At 43.0% G+C, this 17,113-nt stretch overlaps 1 pseudogene; it reads right to left on the bottom strand.

Annotated features, from left to right (window-relative positions):
• Nucleotides 1–3,919: 3,919 nt before the first annotated feature.
• On the bottom strand, nucleotides 3,920–10,764 carry LOC144311743 (large ribosomal subunit protein eL21 pseudogene; annotated as a pseudogene).
• Between the last annotated feature and the right edge of the window lie 6,349 nt (nucleotides 10,765–17,113).

Genomic DNA, 17,113 nt, shown 5'->3' with positions numbered 1-17,113 from the left:
GGCTCAGTGGTTGAGCATCTGCCTTTGGCACAGGTCGTGATCCCAGGGTCCTAGGATGGAGTCTCGCATCGGGCTCCCTGCGTGGAGCCTGCTTCTCCTCTGCCTATGTCTCTGCCTCTCTCTCTGTGTCTCTCATGAATAAATAAACTCTTAAAAAAAGAAAAAGAAAAAGAAAAAGAATTACTCCACCCCATACGCAATAGTTTCTGGGTTGAGAAACTCTGCCCAAGGGCCAATCAGCAATCCTCCAGACTGGCCCCCCTTCCCAGTCTTTGTGGGCAACAGGCATATCCCTGGGCTTCTTTCTTCTGCATTTTAGGGCCGCTTTGTCCTTTCCCTGGGATAACTTCCTCAGGAGAAACAACATGTTTTTTTTTTTTAAGATTTTATTTTTATTTCCTTATTATGAGAGACACAGAGAGAGGCAGAGACATAGGCAGAGGGAGAAGCAGGCTCCCTGCAGGGAGCGTGATGAGGGACTCGATTCCACGACCCCGGGATCACAACCTGAGTGTGGAAGGCAGATGCTCAACCACTGAGCCATCCAGGTGCCCGCAACATATTTTTAAAAGTAATGAAAGCAAGCACTCCTGTTCAGACTTGGAGAGCTGCAAGCCTTATTTCTTCGTCAGCTTGCCTCGTTTCTCCACCACGTTAACCTGGGGCGTGCAGGGGCCGTCCAGAGGAGGAGGCTCACACGGGGCTGTGAGGGCCCGGCCTCCTACGCAACTCCCTTAGTCCTCAGAGAGACCTGCTTGAGGTCAGGGGGGCCCCTGTGCAGGAGGGGATCCAGCCGCCCGGGGCCTCCTTTTACATCTTTGAGGGACATGGACCGTGAAGGGAGTTAACTGAAAGCAAATGGCGGGAAACCTTCAGCTTCTGTTTGCAGGCTCCCCTGCATGAGGGAACGTCTTGCTTCAGCACAACTGTCTAGGCTCAGAAACTAAAGTGTCTGCAAGGGGCAGGAGGAAGGCAGGAGGAAGGTTGATAAAGTATACAGTTTAAAACGTCATACTGGGGTCCTGGGATGGAGTCCCGCATGGGCTCCCCTCAGGAAGCCTGCTTCTCTCTCTGCCCATGTCTCTGCCTCTCTCTCTATGTCTCTCATGAATAAATAAATAAAATCTTTTTAAAAAATAAAATAAAAAAAAATAAAATGTCCTACATTGTTCAGGTGTACCGGGCAAGGCCCAGACAAACCTTGCTCATCTAGAAGCTCCCCAGGCCTGGGTTTAGGAGAGGAGCTAGCAAGGGGCCTAGGGTGCGAATGCACAGAGCCGCTCCCTCTTGGGGTCCTGCGATTTCAGGGGCAGGGCAGCACCACCCTGAGAGCGCTCCAGCTGGCTCTCTTGCTTCCCCTCTGCCTGGCCTGTGGGTCCCCCAGCTTCAGAGGGGCAGGAGCTGCCTATGCTACTGGAAAGTGTACAGCAGGTCACAGGATGCTTGCGAGCAGACGTCCCCAGGGGCCTGAGTGATCTTGAATCTCCTTTTGTCCAGCTTTAGAGATAAACCCTCACAAAGTCTCCTGGTCTCAGATTCTTCCTTCCAGCTCTGCCCCAGCCTATTCTTAGTCCGGATTATTTGACTTGCTTCCCTAGAATGTCCGCAGTACTTTTCTCATTTCCAAATCACGTGTGTGCTCCTCTTTCTGCCTAGCCAAGCAGTATCTCTCTTTCGACCCTCTGAATCCTATGGTTCTCCGTGAGCTCTCTTAACAATAATTTTTTTTTAATCACAAAAAATGTGTTGTTGAAGTACTCTTCACATACAATCTTATATTAGTTTTGGGTGTATAATGTACTGATTCAACAATTTTGTGCTCCGTGCTCACCATGACAAGTGTCATCGCCATCTGTCACCATACCACGTTATTATATTTTTTACTATATTCTCTATGCTGTACTTTTCATCTCCATGGCTTATTTATTTTACGACTGGAAGCTTGTGTCTCTTAATCCCCTCCATCAACTTTACCTACCCACCTCTTTCCGTGGTATTGGTTACGTGGCTTGATTGTTCTCTGTATTTAAGAGTCTGGTTTTGTTTGTTTGTTTTAAGATTCTACATGTTACTTTAGCATTTTATTCAAAGCACTTGCCAATGCTGTCATCCTTTTTCTCTTGCACTTATTAATTTATAACGTACTGTTTGTGGCAGGCTGAATAACGGCCACTAAGGATAGCCACATCCTAATCCCTGGAGCCTGGGAATGTACTTCACGTGGTAAGAAGGACTTGGCCATCGTGATTCAGCTAAAGACCTTGAGATGAGGAGGTTTTCCTGGATTATCCGGATGGGCTGCAAATGGGATCCCAAGGCCCCTACAAGACGGAGGCAGAGGGAGAATTGACTATAGCAGGAGGTGTGATGTTGCAGGGACTCCAGAGGGGGCCATGGGCTAAGGACTGTGAGTGGCCCTCAGAGGCTGGAAGCCAAGACGACCAGGGAACATGGTCTCCTTTCAGAACCTCCAAAAGGAAACATCCCTTCCAACATCTTGCACTTAAACTCCATGAGACATGTGGCCACCACAACTGTAAAAGAAGAAATCTGTGTTATGTCACCTAGTTTGTGGTTATTAGCTTCAGCAGCGATAGGAAGCTGGTATGCTATCCTTGTGTTCTGGTAAACAGTACGCACGTTTTTCTAGACTATACATGCATGAAGGAGTCAGTGTGGTTTCGGATTAAGAGTAATGGCTCTGGAGCAATCAAACCTGGGTTCAAATTCTGGCCACCCCTTGTAGTGGACATTTGCCAATGTTTTGTCCCCTCAGGCTTTTGGACTTTCTTCCTCTGTGAGGCAGACTGTGTGACCTAATATTCATTTTCCACTTTCCATTACTAAGAGAACTCTGATTTTGTGAATGTGGAACACGTGACCGTCTTAAAAACAATCACATTTCACCCTCTCCTTTTTTTTTTTTTTTAAATTTTTATTTATTTATGATAGTCACACGGAGAGAGAGAGAGGCAGAGACACAGGCAGAGGGAGAAGCAGGCTCCATGCACCGGGAGCCCAACGTGGGATTCGATCCTGGGTCTCCAGGATCGCGCCCTGGGCCAAAGGCAGGCGCCAAACTGCTGCGCCACCCAGGGATCCCTCACCTTCTCCTTTGAAGCTACAGCAGCCACTGACAGTTCTGGCCTGTGGTCCTTTCTAGGAGGGGCTTCAGAGGAAGCTCTTTAAAGAGGATTAGTTCTGGGATCCCTGGGTGGCGCAGCGGTTTAGCGCCTGCCTTTGGCCCAGGGCGTGATCCTGGAGACTTGGGATCGAATCCCACGTCGGGCTCCCGGTGCATGGAGCCTGCTTCTCCCTCTGCTTGTGTCTCTGCCTCTCTCTCTGTGGTGACTATCATAAATAAATAAATTAAAAAAAAAAAAAAGAAAATTAACTTATAAAAAAAAAAAAAGGATTGATTTTGATTAGCATGAGCCTTTGCCCTTTGACTTGAAGGCCACAAGCTAAGGATGGCGGAGTGGAAAGGTAGATGTATGTGGGGTCCCTGGTGGAATCATGGAGACAGCATTCCAGCCTAGTTCGCACACTTCCATGCTTGTTACTTTGTAGGAAGAATAAGCCCTTTGTTTCGGGAAGCCACTGTTTTCTCTTTGTTTTTGCTTTAAATATTTCTTTGGGGGAGGGGCTATCACACTTCTCAACTAGGAGAAACATTTTACAGTTTAGAGGTCTTCTTTTTTTTTTTTTTTTAAAGGTTTTATTTATTTATTCATGAGAGACACACAGAGAGAGGCAGAGACACAGGCAGAGGGAGAAGCAGGCACCACGCAGGGAGCCCAATGCGGGGACCGGATCCCAGGACCCCGGGATCACCACCTGAGCCGAAGGCAGATGCTCAACGGCTGAGCCACCCAGACTGCCCTCTTTTTTTTTTTTTTTTTTTTTTTTACACACTTTATCATGCCATGAATTTGTAGGGAGTGGGTTTCAGCAGCTTAAGCTCCTTTCTGTTGGTTCTCACAAAGTGTGCTTCTTGGATGGAGCCAGCAGGCACTTCAGTTGAACCCAAGTAACTTCTCTTTGGCTTCCTTCTTTTTCTGGTCATTTTCCTTCAGAGGCTTCAGCAATCTATCTCTGCTCTTAGAGTGCTTAATATGCTCACTACGCACATCGATTCTCTTGGCAAGCCTCCTGCCCTTAACTTGTTTGTTTACAGCAATGCCAACAGCATGCTGGGTACCATTGTAGACTTTTCCAGTTTTGCCATGGTAACGTTTGTGGGGCATTTCATTTTTAACAGTGTTCACTCCCTTGATGGCCACCGTATCACCTGTCTTGTACACTTGCATGGATGCAGCTGAAAGAACAAATCTATTTTCCAAAAGGCCTAGAGAACATATAGCCGGAGCCCTTCCTCTTATCTTCTTGTTGGTCATCTTGGTGTGTTACTGGAAGATGGAGGATCTGGCTAAAAGGCTAACCCACTGGTTTTTTTTTTTTGTGTGTGTGTCCTCTATTACATTAACCCTATGATTTATCATTTCTTTCACTTTATGGAACTTAGCCGTTTTTATCTTTGATTCTAGTATATTCTAGTCTGTTGTACATGTATCTGTGACCAGGCTCTAAACTTCTTGAAAGAGGCAAATTACCAGTGGGTAGGAACACAGTCTCTGGAGTTCCATAGCCCTGGTATATTTGTTAGGATAAGTGGTACCAGTGGGATAGCAGACAAAACTCAAGTTCTCTGTGGCTCCATGCAATAGAAGCTTATTGTTCACATGAAGCCCTTTCTGGTGTGCACTGTCATTCAGGGAGCTAGGCTCTGGCTGTCTCATAGTTCTTTATTGCCTCGTCTCCCCAAAGTGGTTTTCCCACGTGCACCGTTAGGAACTTGGACAGATATAGCTACTCATTAGATTGAGCTGTAAGAAACTGATGATGTTTGAACACAAAAATAGCCTACAAAATGGCAGTTTCACATGATTCTGCTTAATTTTACATGTGTGATTTTAAGCAAGAGACTCTGAATCCATTTCCTCAGCTGTAAAATGGGGTACCAAAACTCCCTCCCTCTAGGGAGGTTATACAGATTAAATAAGAGGATGAATGCAAAGGACCTAGTAAAGAGTGTGACACATAGTAGGTGGCTCAAAAGGCTAGTGCCTAGCTCAGGCTTTGGCACATACTAGCTATTCTTTAACTATCTTTAAAGAAATTGAGATACAATTCACATACCATAAAATTCACCTCTTTAAAGTGTATAATTCAGTGGTTTTTAGTATATTCATAAAGTTGTGCAACAATCACCACCAATTCCAGAACATGTTCACCATCCCAAAATGAAACCTCATATCCAGTTAGCAGTCACTTTAATTACCTTCTAACTGCTACTCTAGTCCTGGATTCAATCATCTTTTTTCCTTAATATTATTATTTATTAACTTACTTTTAATTGAGGTATAGTGGACACACAACATTACATTGGATTCAGGTGTACAACAAGATGATTCGATAACTAGATGTTACACTATGCTCAACCCGAGTGTAGCTACCATCTGTCACCATCCAAGGCTATTACAATACCATTGACTGAATCCCCTGTACCTTTTATCCCTGTGACTTTATTTATTTCATAATTGGAATCAATTATTTTTTGAAAGAATAAACTTTGTTGAGAGTACCTTGCTGAGAGTACTTGGTTATAGGACTCACTCAGTATTTATTAATTTTAACTCCTATAGAGTTAAATAAACATTACTTATTTATTCATCAATTCAGAGCTCAATTTCATGTGTGTGCGCATGTGTGTGTTAAGTGTATATAATCATGGACATCTCACATTGAAGCTCAGGAAATCAGATTCTCCTACACCGGAATAATAAAAAAGACAAAGATAACAACAACAATAATAACATGGGTAACAATCCTGGCTGTGTATTTAGGAAGACATAAGGAAGTCATTTTGATGCTGTGCGTCTGCGGGGATCTCTACCTCCAGGTCTGGGAGAGAATCATGGGAGAGTGGAATCCTTCTCGAATGCAGTGACCTTCTTCATAATCCTCCGCTCCTGGAGCCTCAACAGAAGAAACAGAACCAGTGTTTAGGAGGGTGCCTAGAAAGTTCCTCAATTGTATTTAATTTTTTATTTTAGAGCACTTTACAAATAGCACTATTTTGGGCACACACAAAGCAGGGCAAGTCAAAGTGAAATAGTCCTTCACAGCTAAGAATGTCTACTTTCCACACCTGTCAGATTGGACAGGATGTGTCACTGGGGGAGTTGGCTTGATTCTGTTCAGTCACAGCTGTAGAAGCAGATGCATTTTTGCCTACTTTACATTCTTAAAGAAAGGTCATCCTGGAAAACAAGCCACTTGGGTATTTACATTACTCTGCATGGTGGATGGTTTCAATAGTTAATCACTGAACTATATTTATTTTGGAGACGGTTCATTGCTCTGATTTCGAAACAGTTCTGCTGTTGCACCTGCTGTGGCTACCAGTGCATTGTTCCGGCTTGGGTCCCTCCTTAAAAGTGTGAGCTGCTGTCACCTCGGAAGGAGCAAGAAATACTGTGCCACTGCATGGAAATCAAAATAGTTCCATTATTTTAATTTCTGATGCCTAGGAATGAACAGAGAGATACAAGAAAGAAATCTTTAAATGTGAATGTGACCAATCTGGTGATAAAACATTTTAAAAAATGAATAATCAAAATAAAAGTTGCAGACCCAATGGAGGAACAAAAGTGAAAATAAAAACAGCCCATGGTGGGTCAGTGGGTCCAGCCAGCTGGCTACACAGTTGTCTGGAATCACATGGAATACTTAGTTCGACTGCTGACAGAGCAGGAAACTGAGAGGCAGAGAGGTGAAATGACTTGCCCTAGCCCTATTCTGGTGGATATCACGATTGGTCTCTGCACTTGGCTCTTCAGCATTCTTTCTGTCACCCTATACAGCCACCATGTGTCAATTCTGAGTGACAATAACATGGAGTTTGGGCACCTGTAACTCTTACCTTGAATTCTGCAGGCTTAATACTTCTACTTAGCTTATGAAGTCTGGAGCAACCCTGAGTAGGTTTGGGAATCAAGTAACAACAAATACCACCCTTGAGAGCATGGACTATGGGTTGTGCTTGATATTTGGGATGCAGGCATTTGAGAGCAAACCCTGGTCCCTTTACTCACCAGCTGTGTGATGCTGGTGTCCCAGGGTCGCCTTAACAAATTATTACAAACTGGCTGGCTTGAAACAACAGAAATGTATTCTCTCATAGTTTTGGAGCTAGAAGTCCAAGATCAAGGTGTCAGCGGAGTCATGCTACCTGTGATGGCTTCAGGGAAGAATAATACTTCCTTGCCTTTTCCTAGCTTCTGTGCCTTCCAGCAATCTCTTGGCCATTGGCTTGTAGACACTTCATTCCAGTTTCTGCCGAGGTCATCACATGGCTTTCTTCTCCATTTCTCTGTATCCAAATCTCCGTCTCTTTTCTCTTATAAAGACACCAGTTCTTGGATTTACAGCCTGCTGTAATTTAGTATGATCTCATCTTAATTGGATCACATGTGCAAAGACTCTATTTCCAAATGAACATTGTACATCCACAGGTACTAGGAATAAACCAGTAAACCAGTTCTGGGTCTGAATAGCAAAGAATTAATAAAAATTGCAAAAATAACCTAAATAGATGTAAATTTGTGTAGTGTGTTTAAAATAGGCAAGTTTTATAACAAAACTATACTGGAGAAGAACCATTCAGTTTCATAGAAGACATCTCATCTTAAAAAAAGATCTAGATTTTCCAGGAAGAGACATTAGTAATCTGAGAATATACTTTTGCAGAATCTAATGCGGTAAGGGGTCTCCAGAAGTTTCTTTAAAGGTAAATCTTGAGCAATGGCGAAGAACAAGAAAAAGCAGAGAAGTAAAACAGCAGAGTTGTTGAAATTGCCAATGGTTATAACAGTTGAAGTTCTTTTAGAGAATAAATAGAAAAAATATCTGGAGAGGAATCATTTACAATGACTTTTAAGTCATTTAAATTTTAAATCATTTAAAATTGTTCATTCATGTTTTCCATTAAAAATAATTAAAATAAAGATGATGTCACTGATTTCTTCACCTTGCTATGTCCCTCTGTGTGTAGGTTCCTGTTTTCCTTATTTGGCTTTTTTTTTTTTTTTTTTAAGGTTTTATTTTTAAGTAATCTTTACACTCAGCATCGGGCTGGAACCCACAACCCTGAGATTACAAGTTGCACGCTCCACTGACCACTGACTGAGCCAACCCCTCCTTATTTTTTTCTATGTTCCAGTCTGACATAGTTAGATGTGCTTCTATGTAACTCCAAATATTTAATTTAATTAATATTTAATTTAATTTATTTTAGCTTTCCAAACTATTTAAGCTTGCAGTCTAGGCCTAACAACCTTGCAGAAGTCACTGAAGCACATATGTCCACCTAAGGTGTTATTAAAAAGTAGAACTTTTAACAAACAGAGAGAGATACCAGAATCTATATATCTATCTTGATTCCTCAATCATAGTTAAATGTTTGAAACTGAAAGTAAGAAGTTGACTGCTTTTGAACAACATGTATTTACTAAAGATAGAGTGATGTAAAAAGACCACAATTCTAAATAAGATAAAGTAGCATTGCCGTGTGGACCCTGATCTGTAGGTTTCTGTGATGGTCCAGATCCAATATCCTACATAGCTACCCTGAACTCCATTATTCAGAGGTATTCACTAGATTAGTTGGGTTTCTCAATGCAGGCATCACTCAGCCCTTCGGTCTCTGGTTAAGTGGCTTAACAGGGCTGTGGCAGATGGAGTTCTTGTTTCAGCAGAGACTATGACAGTATTTGATTGTCATTTCAGTCACTATGCTACCCTGTTGGCCGATATGGCTCATGCTGTGCGTATAGACAGTCTTCCTAGGGTGTGATGGCCAATCAGCCAGGTAAACACTAGGGTTGGGCCCTAGGTAAAGAGGAAAATGCTTGGATTGGATTTTCTTATTGGTTTCTTTCTTTCTTTTTTTCTCTATTTCTTCTTTTTTTCTTTTTAAGGTTTTATTTATTTATTCAAGAGAGACACAGAGAAATAGGCAGAGACACAGGCAGAAGGAGAAGCAGGCTCCATGCAGGAAGCCCGATGTGGAGCTTGATCCCTGGACTCTAGGATCACGCCCTGAACCAAAGGCAGATGCTCAAACGCTGAGCCACCCAGGCGTCCCTCATATTGGTTTCATTGATTATCAAAGGCAACATAGGATGCATGTTAAGTATGGAGCCCTCCAAAAAAGTTTGACTAAGCAATACAACACCTAAATGAACAGTCCTCCGTGGTAGTCTCCTTGGGAGATTATATACTTGTTCAGTGATACCACATTTATGCTGGAATTCTTCTTCTTTTTTTGAGGGGTGAGGGTTGCCACCAGGGCCAGTTAGTCATCCATATAAGGATATCATTTTATTATGAATGTTTTAATGACTCATATAATCATGGATCTGAGACTTCTTTTGCTCTTAACAAATAAAAATTGACCTCAAATGCTAAATATTTCCCGTTACCAGGGACAAATAAAAGACCATGCTTTAAGCTCTGACAGCTATTCTCAAAACAGAGTTCTGAAAGTTAACTCTGACCAATGTCAGAGTCATTGTGATAATCGCATAGCTTCTAAGAAGACTTCTGAAGGGGAAAATATTCATTTGGATGTAAGTTATGGCATATTTACTAGAAACTACACCATTTTATAGGGTATTCAATATGTCAGGTATAGGTAGTAAGAGGAGTTACGCTATTCACCCAGTAAAAACGGTATGTATATTTTTGTCATTATAAAATGCATTCTTCTATAAAAGGTGATGTAGCATTTCTAATGAAAGTTTGATCTAAGAATAGCTCTACTACCAAGTTCGGAAAAGCCACCCTAGGGGAAAAAATGCTTAGCAGTTTGTATTTAAATAGCCTCCTTAAATATATTCCTGTTGCTCTTTGCATATGACCTTACATATAATTCATATTTATTTATAATTACTTGAGTGAGAAGTATTAAACTTTGGGAACTATAAATTATTAACTTTTTAATGTTCTACTATGAAAGTTAATTTCAGCAGATAAATAGGAAAAAAAAAAAGCCTGTAGTACCCTGTTTGGTAGAAGAAAATTCGTGGCAGAAGGGCATAGCCCCACACATTCAGGAGCAAACAAAACCCTCCCTCTCACCTCACATTCCTATCAGTTTGTCCATTTTGGTCTCTAGCTGTCCACAGAGGAGGAATTTTACTCTTTGCTTTTGATTGCTGTTGGCTTTTTTTTTTTTTTTTTTTAATCTGGTGTTAGGTCTCCCTGAAGCCAGGCCTGCATGACATTGGGTGAATATTCTTTTTTTAAAAAATATTTATTTATTCATGAGAGACACACAGAGAGAGGCAGAGACATAGGCAGAAGGAGAAGCAGGCTCCCCATGGGGAGCCTGATGCAGGACTCAATCCCGGGACCCTGGGATCAGGATTTGAATCAAAGACAGATGCTCAACCACTGAGTCACCCAGATGCCCCCATTGGGTGAATATTCTCACTAGTTCCTTCCCTCCCTGTCTCTAGATCTAAGTTCCCAGACTCTTAGCAGGATAGGAAAAGGAGAAAGAAAACTACTTTTTCCATCTTCCTCAAAGCCTGTGAAGTTTTTTCTCACTGTTCTTCCTCTGAGGGATGTAGCTTGTAGCCGGCGAAGATAGATATTTCCAGTGTCTCCTCTTAGGGAGAGGGTGCACCACCGTGTCATGTTGTACCCTCCCCCTTCCCACTTGTCCAGCATCCTTGCACCAAAGGGTGCCCCGGGCTCACTTGCACTTCTTTCCTCATCTGCATGCATGATCCAGATGCCCCCTCCTAGGTGTTCCTGAGACCTCTAGATATCCAAAGACCCCAATACTTTAATATTTAGATGGAATGGTTGTCATTTCACTTGCTGCAGGATCTCCAGTAGTCTTGCTAAGTTGTCTAAAAATATTCTGAAGGTCTAATCATTCTGTGCTGTGGTCTGGTTCCCTATTTTAGCCTAGATCCTCTTGACCAGGGAGGTTTTCTATGATTGCATTTCAGTCACTATTCATTCCATCTAGTGGCAGAAACTTCATCCTGGCCAATTTCAGGTTAAACCCCCGATTTCTCCCCTTCCTACTTTCTCCCCTTCTAAATTCTGTGCAGGGGTGGGGTGGGCTTATGCTGCCAGAGCATCAAGAGTGGTGGTGGTGGGATCCAGCCTATTTCCCCCATCTGCCCATGCAAGGTCTTCAGTTAAGAGTGGTCATGTCTGATTCTTGTCTTTCTTGCTTCTTCACACTGGTGTTTGTTGAGATGTCCTTTGTTCTGTGCAGTCTATTCCGATCACGGCTGGTGGGATCTCCTTGCCCTTACTGCAAGGCCTCCACAGATCTGCTGGTTGTCAGCACCACATCCGGACAACTCTTGGCAAGTGAGGAAAACATTCTGCTGAGTCCTGCGGCACCTTGGTGGGCCCGGGAAATGAGTGAGGCTGGCGTAGGCCTGCCCTTCTTGGCACACAGATGTCGCTACACCATGTGGGGTACAGAGGACTTCTGGGAGCCTTCCCACCTGGCTAGCAAGTCCCTGGTTTGCTTTGCTCTCAGATCCTCAAATTCTCTGGGGATCTTCCCCCAGGGCTGGTCTGGAAACAGGACACAGGAGTCCTTCTCAAAGACACCAAAGATAACTTTTATCTCATTTCTCTCTGGCTCTCCCTTTCCATAATCTGGAGAACATCTCCAGGGGGTTGGAGTAGGGACAGAAAGAACAGGATTTGACTAATTACATATTGTTTTAAATCTATAATATATGCCTGGAATCCTAAGATTTCATTAAAAATTTTTCCCTTTTTATTTTATTTTTTAATATTTTATTTAAATTCAATTTGCCAACATATAGTATAACACCCAGTGCTCATGCCATGCCATCAAGTGCCCTCCTTAGTGCTCGTCACCCAGTCACTCCATCTCCCCACCCTCCTTCCTTTCTGCAACACTTTGTTTGTTTCCCAGAGTTAGGAGTTTCTCATGGTTTGTCTTCCTCTCTAATTTTTCCCTGCTCAGTTTCCCTCCTTTCCCTTACCCTCCAGCTCCAACTACGTCATAGCAAATGGTAGGTATTCATCCTTTCTGATGGCTGAGTAATATTCCATTGTGTATATAGACCACATCTTCTTTATCCATTCATCTGTTGAAGGACATCGTGGCTCCTTCCAGTTTGGTTATTGCAGACATTGCTGTGGTGAACCTTGAGGTGCAGGTCATTTCACTACATCTGTATCTTTGGGATAAATACCCAGTAGTGCAATTGCTGGGTCGTAGGATAGCTCTGTTTTTAATTTCTTGAGGAGCCTCCACACTGTTTTCCAGAGAGGCTGAAGCATCTTGCCTTTCCACCAACAGTGCAAGAGGGGTCCCCTTTCTCTACATCCTTGCCAACATTTGTTGTTTCCTGTCTTGTTCATTTTAGACATTCTTACATTCTTACTGGTATAAAGTGGTATCTCACTGTGGTTTGGATGGAATCCTAAGACTTTAAAAGTCAAAAGCCCAGAACACAGCCCAGTACTCTGCTTTAACATCCTGCTCCTCATGGAATGCTGTAGCTGGGGAAGTGGGAAGTCAGGAAAGGGTAAGGGTCAGAAAGTGGGAAGTGTGGGGAATGGGCACTACTCCGGGTAACATTTCAAAATAATATCTTGCCGCCTCAACAAATCTTCTTCTAAAGTTTTGGAAGCAATGAGTAACAGAGGTGTTCGCAGGGCCGTGCATGGCAGGGAATCACTGAAAAGTCCACCCCTACTCCCTCCAGGGCTCTAGGAATTTCTCCCATCTGTCTCGTCCTCAAGCTCTGGTCTTCCAGGGCAAATAAACTGGTTCCCTCACTCTTTCTTTTCTCTTCTCATCTCTGCTCCCCAAAGCGCCTCCCTTTCTGTCTACCTACAGATACTCCAAATTCAGCTCAGTTTGTATCACCCACTTCTTCCAGAGCAAGACCTGGAGTGAGGAAGGGGGTCCGTTCACATCCAAAGATTCCAAAGATCCAAAAATCCAAAGATTCCCTCTGGGACTTTTCCTATAAAAGGAACAATTCCCAGGACGCTTGGCTGGCTCAGTCCAAGGAGCTTGTGGCTCTTGATCTTGGGGTTGTGAGTTTGAGCCCCACATTGGGAGTAGAGATTACTTACAATAAAGAAACAACTTTTTTTTAAAAAAGGAGCAATTTCCCACCCCGTTCTGTACAAAGGTACATGAATTCACCTCCTTCCTATTATTTGAAAACAACCACAGTCCTATTTTGCTGTAAATAAAAAAAACTTCCTTCCTCTTTCACCTACATGTAAACATTGATTTTTATTACTGTTTTGAATTATATGCATATTTTTTTAAAAAGTGGAAGTCACTTATTTTCAAGGATTTGCTAACAGTTTCACCAAGTTTCAAAACCCAAGAAAACAGCCAACTACATTTGCATGCAAAACCTCACATTTCCCTGCTTCTAAAAATTCATACTTCCTTAACAGTTCTCCTCCTCCCAGAGCTCAGAGAATCGAAATCCAAACCGGCTGCAGGCATATCGCCCAGTTCGCTCAGTGACACAGAAACTGAATGAAAACTTTTGTTAAAGGGGGAGGGAATGGAGACGCTGAGGACGCTGTATTTATATGTATTGGTGCTGGATTTACCTAGAATAGTAAGCAAGATTTTGAAGGAGACCAAATATGTCATTCCAGAATATGCCTTGAAATTGATATCAAAACTATTTTGAGCTAAACGTACTTAAAAAAAAAAAACCCATCAGGTACAAGAATGACACTGACTATCCCCCCTTTTCTAACTAAATGCAGAAGATAAAACCCCCATATGGACGATGTCTTTCCCAAACCAGAAGGAAAGTAACGTTCTTATCAAGACAGGATGTTGAGACTGAGAGAATTCTGTACAAATAGGCCCTGTTCAAATTCTTATCTTTCTTTAGCCTCCCCACATAACTGAGTTACTTTTCCACAATTGCCTCTACTTCAACCTAATATAAAGGCTTGTAGGTTTTGCGACTACTTTGAGTCTTCATTTCCTTCTGCGGGCCGCAGTGCCAGGCGAAACTTGCATTAAATTTTTTTTTGTATGCTTTTCTCCTCTTTATCTATCTTATGTCAATTAAATTCTCAGACTCAGTGAAGACCCTAAGAGGGTAGAGAGAATCTTAAGCAGACTCCGGGTCAGTGGATAGCCTGTCATGGGGCTCGATCTCACGACCCCAAGATCATGATCTGAGGCAAAATCAAGAGTCAGATGCTTAGCCTAATGAACCACCCAGGCACCCCACAAAATATATATTTTTAAGGAACTAACTTGTATTTTTGTTTACATTTAATCTTTTAAAAGTCAAATAATCCTAGAAGGGAAAGGGTCTGGAGACAGATGTTTCACTGGAGTGTTCAGACTTAGACGCAGCTTCTGAATTCAGCTTGTTCCTCAAACCCTTCACACAGGCCATACATACTCCCTCCAGCTTCTCCAGAGAAGATACAGCTCCCTTCTCCTGTGTGATGGGGTGGATGGGAACCACTGATCTCCTTGCTCCATATATAGTCCCAACCATTCCCTGCCCCCTCAACCCTTCCATGGCATCTCAGGCCTATAATTTTGAGCTTCTCTAGGATTCTGCAGCTCCTTTGCCATTCTTCTACCTGCTGTTCTTCTTCATGTTTTGAGATTCTGAACCATGTTTCCTGCTAGGGTGGCCCTGAGAATGCATATCTCTGTTCTACTTATAGGGAGTGAGGTTGACTCAGGGCCGGGTGATATCTGCTGAGTACTATTTTTTACCAAGTGTTGCTCTGCTGGGGTCGTGGCCTCTGCTCTGTCCTGGGTACTGTGTCCTCTCTTATACACTGAGGGCCTCGGAGTTTATTTTTTGGTAGTCACCTTGAGGCCGCACAATTTCACAGTGGTACCATAATCATAAAGAAGGAAGGTTGACTCTGTTTCCTCTGTATTTAATGCAGGCAAATGGGTTTAAAGCAAAGTCACTTGGACCCAGTGGGTTTAAGTTTAGAACAGCTCTTTCTTCTCCTTATTACTTCTGGTGGTCTCTCTGTTGGACTCAGACATGAGCACAGAGAGCTCAGCAGGGGCCGAGCCCATAGAGAGTCACTTTGATATTCTAGAAATGTATCACTTCTTATTTTAGGAATCAGAGAAACCTCCTTGACAGTGTTTCTAGCCTCTAGCACTTTTTTTCATTCTTCAACCCTATGTTCATATCATTCCAGACATTCCCAATCATTTTAACTGCCCTGGCTCAAAAATCTTCCACACTTCACTGTCTTTTTTTCATAAGGGATAATCCAAACTCCTTGGACTTCATTTAGGGCCTTTTCCCATTTGGCTTCATCCTACTTTTCCGAAGAATTTCTTACTCTTCCTCTGTGCCGACTCTACTCCAATTGATTGATATTCGTAATTTTTCAATGTGCATTAGTCATTTTGTGGTCACACCTTGCAGAGTGTTCCTCTTTTCTCACTCCACATGTTCTCTCTCATCCTCCCAGGTCAAGCTTAAGACTGTCTTTCTCTTCAAAGTGTTTCCAGTTCATTCCAATCTGGAGGCCCAGCTATCTGTGGAATTTTATAGTATTTGTGGCAGTAGCTGTCATTTGACAATTATACAGAGCCTTGCGCTATTTCATGTACATCGATATCTCAAAACACAACAGCTTGGCTAACACAGATCTATTTCTCTGGGCACAGACACCTCTGGAGGGAAGCTGTGGGATTCCTTGGCATTGATTAGTAATCATGAGTAAGGAAAAAGCAGAAGTGCTGTCTTGGATCCTGGAGAAAAGTCAGAACTGGGCCCCTGCAGCTCTGTAGAGCCAGCATTTCCTAGGACTTGGGCATTCCTAGCACTGAGCCTGGGTAGCTGTCATGTGGGCCATATCTCTTGTAGCCCATGGTCTCTGATGGGCTTCTACATCAAGTGAATTTTTTGATCTTCACACTTGTCCGGACCTTAGGGCTTTTGGTTTCTTTGACATCCCGGTGCATGGAGCCTGCTTATCCCTCTGCCTGTGTCTCTGCCTCTCTCTCTCTCTCTCTATCATAAATAAATGAAAATTGAAAAAAAAAAAAATTAAAAAAAAAAAAAAAAAAAAAAGAAACCCCCAGCACCAGGGAGCCTGGGTGGCAAAGTTGGTTAAGTGGCCGACTCTTGATCTGGACTCAGGTCATGATCTCAAGGTGGTGAGATGGAGCCCTGTATCTGGCTCCGTGCTCAGCACAGAGACTGCTCGAGATTCTCTCTAACCTACGCCCCCCCAGCTCCTGGGCTCCTCCTGCTTGCACATGTGCACCAACTCGCTCCCAAATCAATCAATCAATCAATCTTAAAAAAAGAAAGAAAGAAAGAAAGAAAGAAAGAAAGAAAGAAAGAAAGAAACCTCCAGCACCAACATTTTTAGTCCTGTTATCCCTTTTCATTCAGGTCCAAGCCCAAGTAGTTCCATTTCATCCCGAATCATATCTAAATTAACCTCACCTAGCAGTCTGTATGGCATCATCCATACAGACTGTTTTTCTTTTTTTTCATAGCACATATCTGAAAAATGTTTGCTTATTTATGCTGTTTCATGTGTTTACAGCAGCCCTATCAATCTTGTTTATTCCTGCATTCCCAGTACTTAGAATAGTGATAACATATAGTCGGTGCCAAACACATGTTTATTGAATGAGTGCATAAACTGGAGAAGGACCTTTGGACTGTTTCTTGCATTTGAGCAAAGAGAGTTGTAACCCTATTGTGGAGAAGAAGACGGAGAGGTTGGGTGGCAGAAGGCTACAGCCAGAGCTCTGCACCCTGTCCCTTCTCAGCCAGCCCCAGGTTTCCAGGGAGAGCCACATTCATGGCTTTCAGGGCCTGGGAAGCCCAGTGATCCTCTAGTTACCCCAGTATTGAGTTCAGTACAACCACAATGCCCCCCACAATGCCCTAGGGCACTGTTGGCCTCAAGGGAACTCTGGTCAGCGGGCCATAGTGTTGATGAGGGAGCTCCCCAAACTTCCTTTGGGCATGCAAGCTCTAGG

The sequence above is a fragment of the Canis aureus genome, chromosome 4 (assembly GCF_053574225.1).
Source record: "Canis aureus isolate CA01 chromosome 4, VMU_Caureus_v.1.0, whole genome shotgun sequence".
Classification (NCBI taxonomy): Eukaryota; Metazoa; Chordata; class Mammalia; order Carnivora; family Canidae; genus Canis; species Canis aureus.
This window is presented reverse-complemented; position numbering and strand designations above follow the sequence as displayed.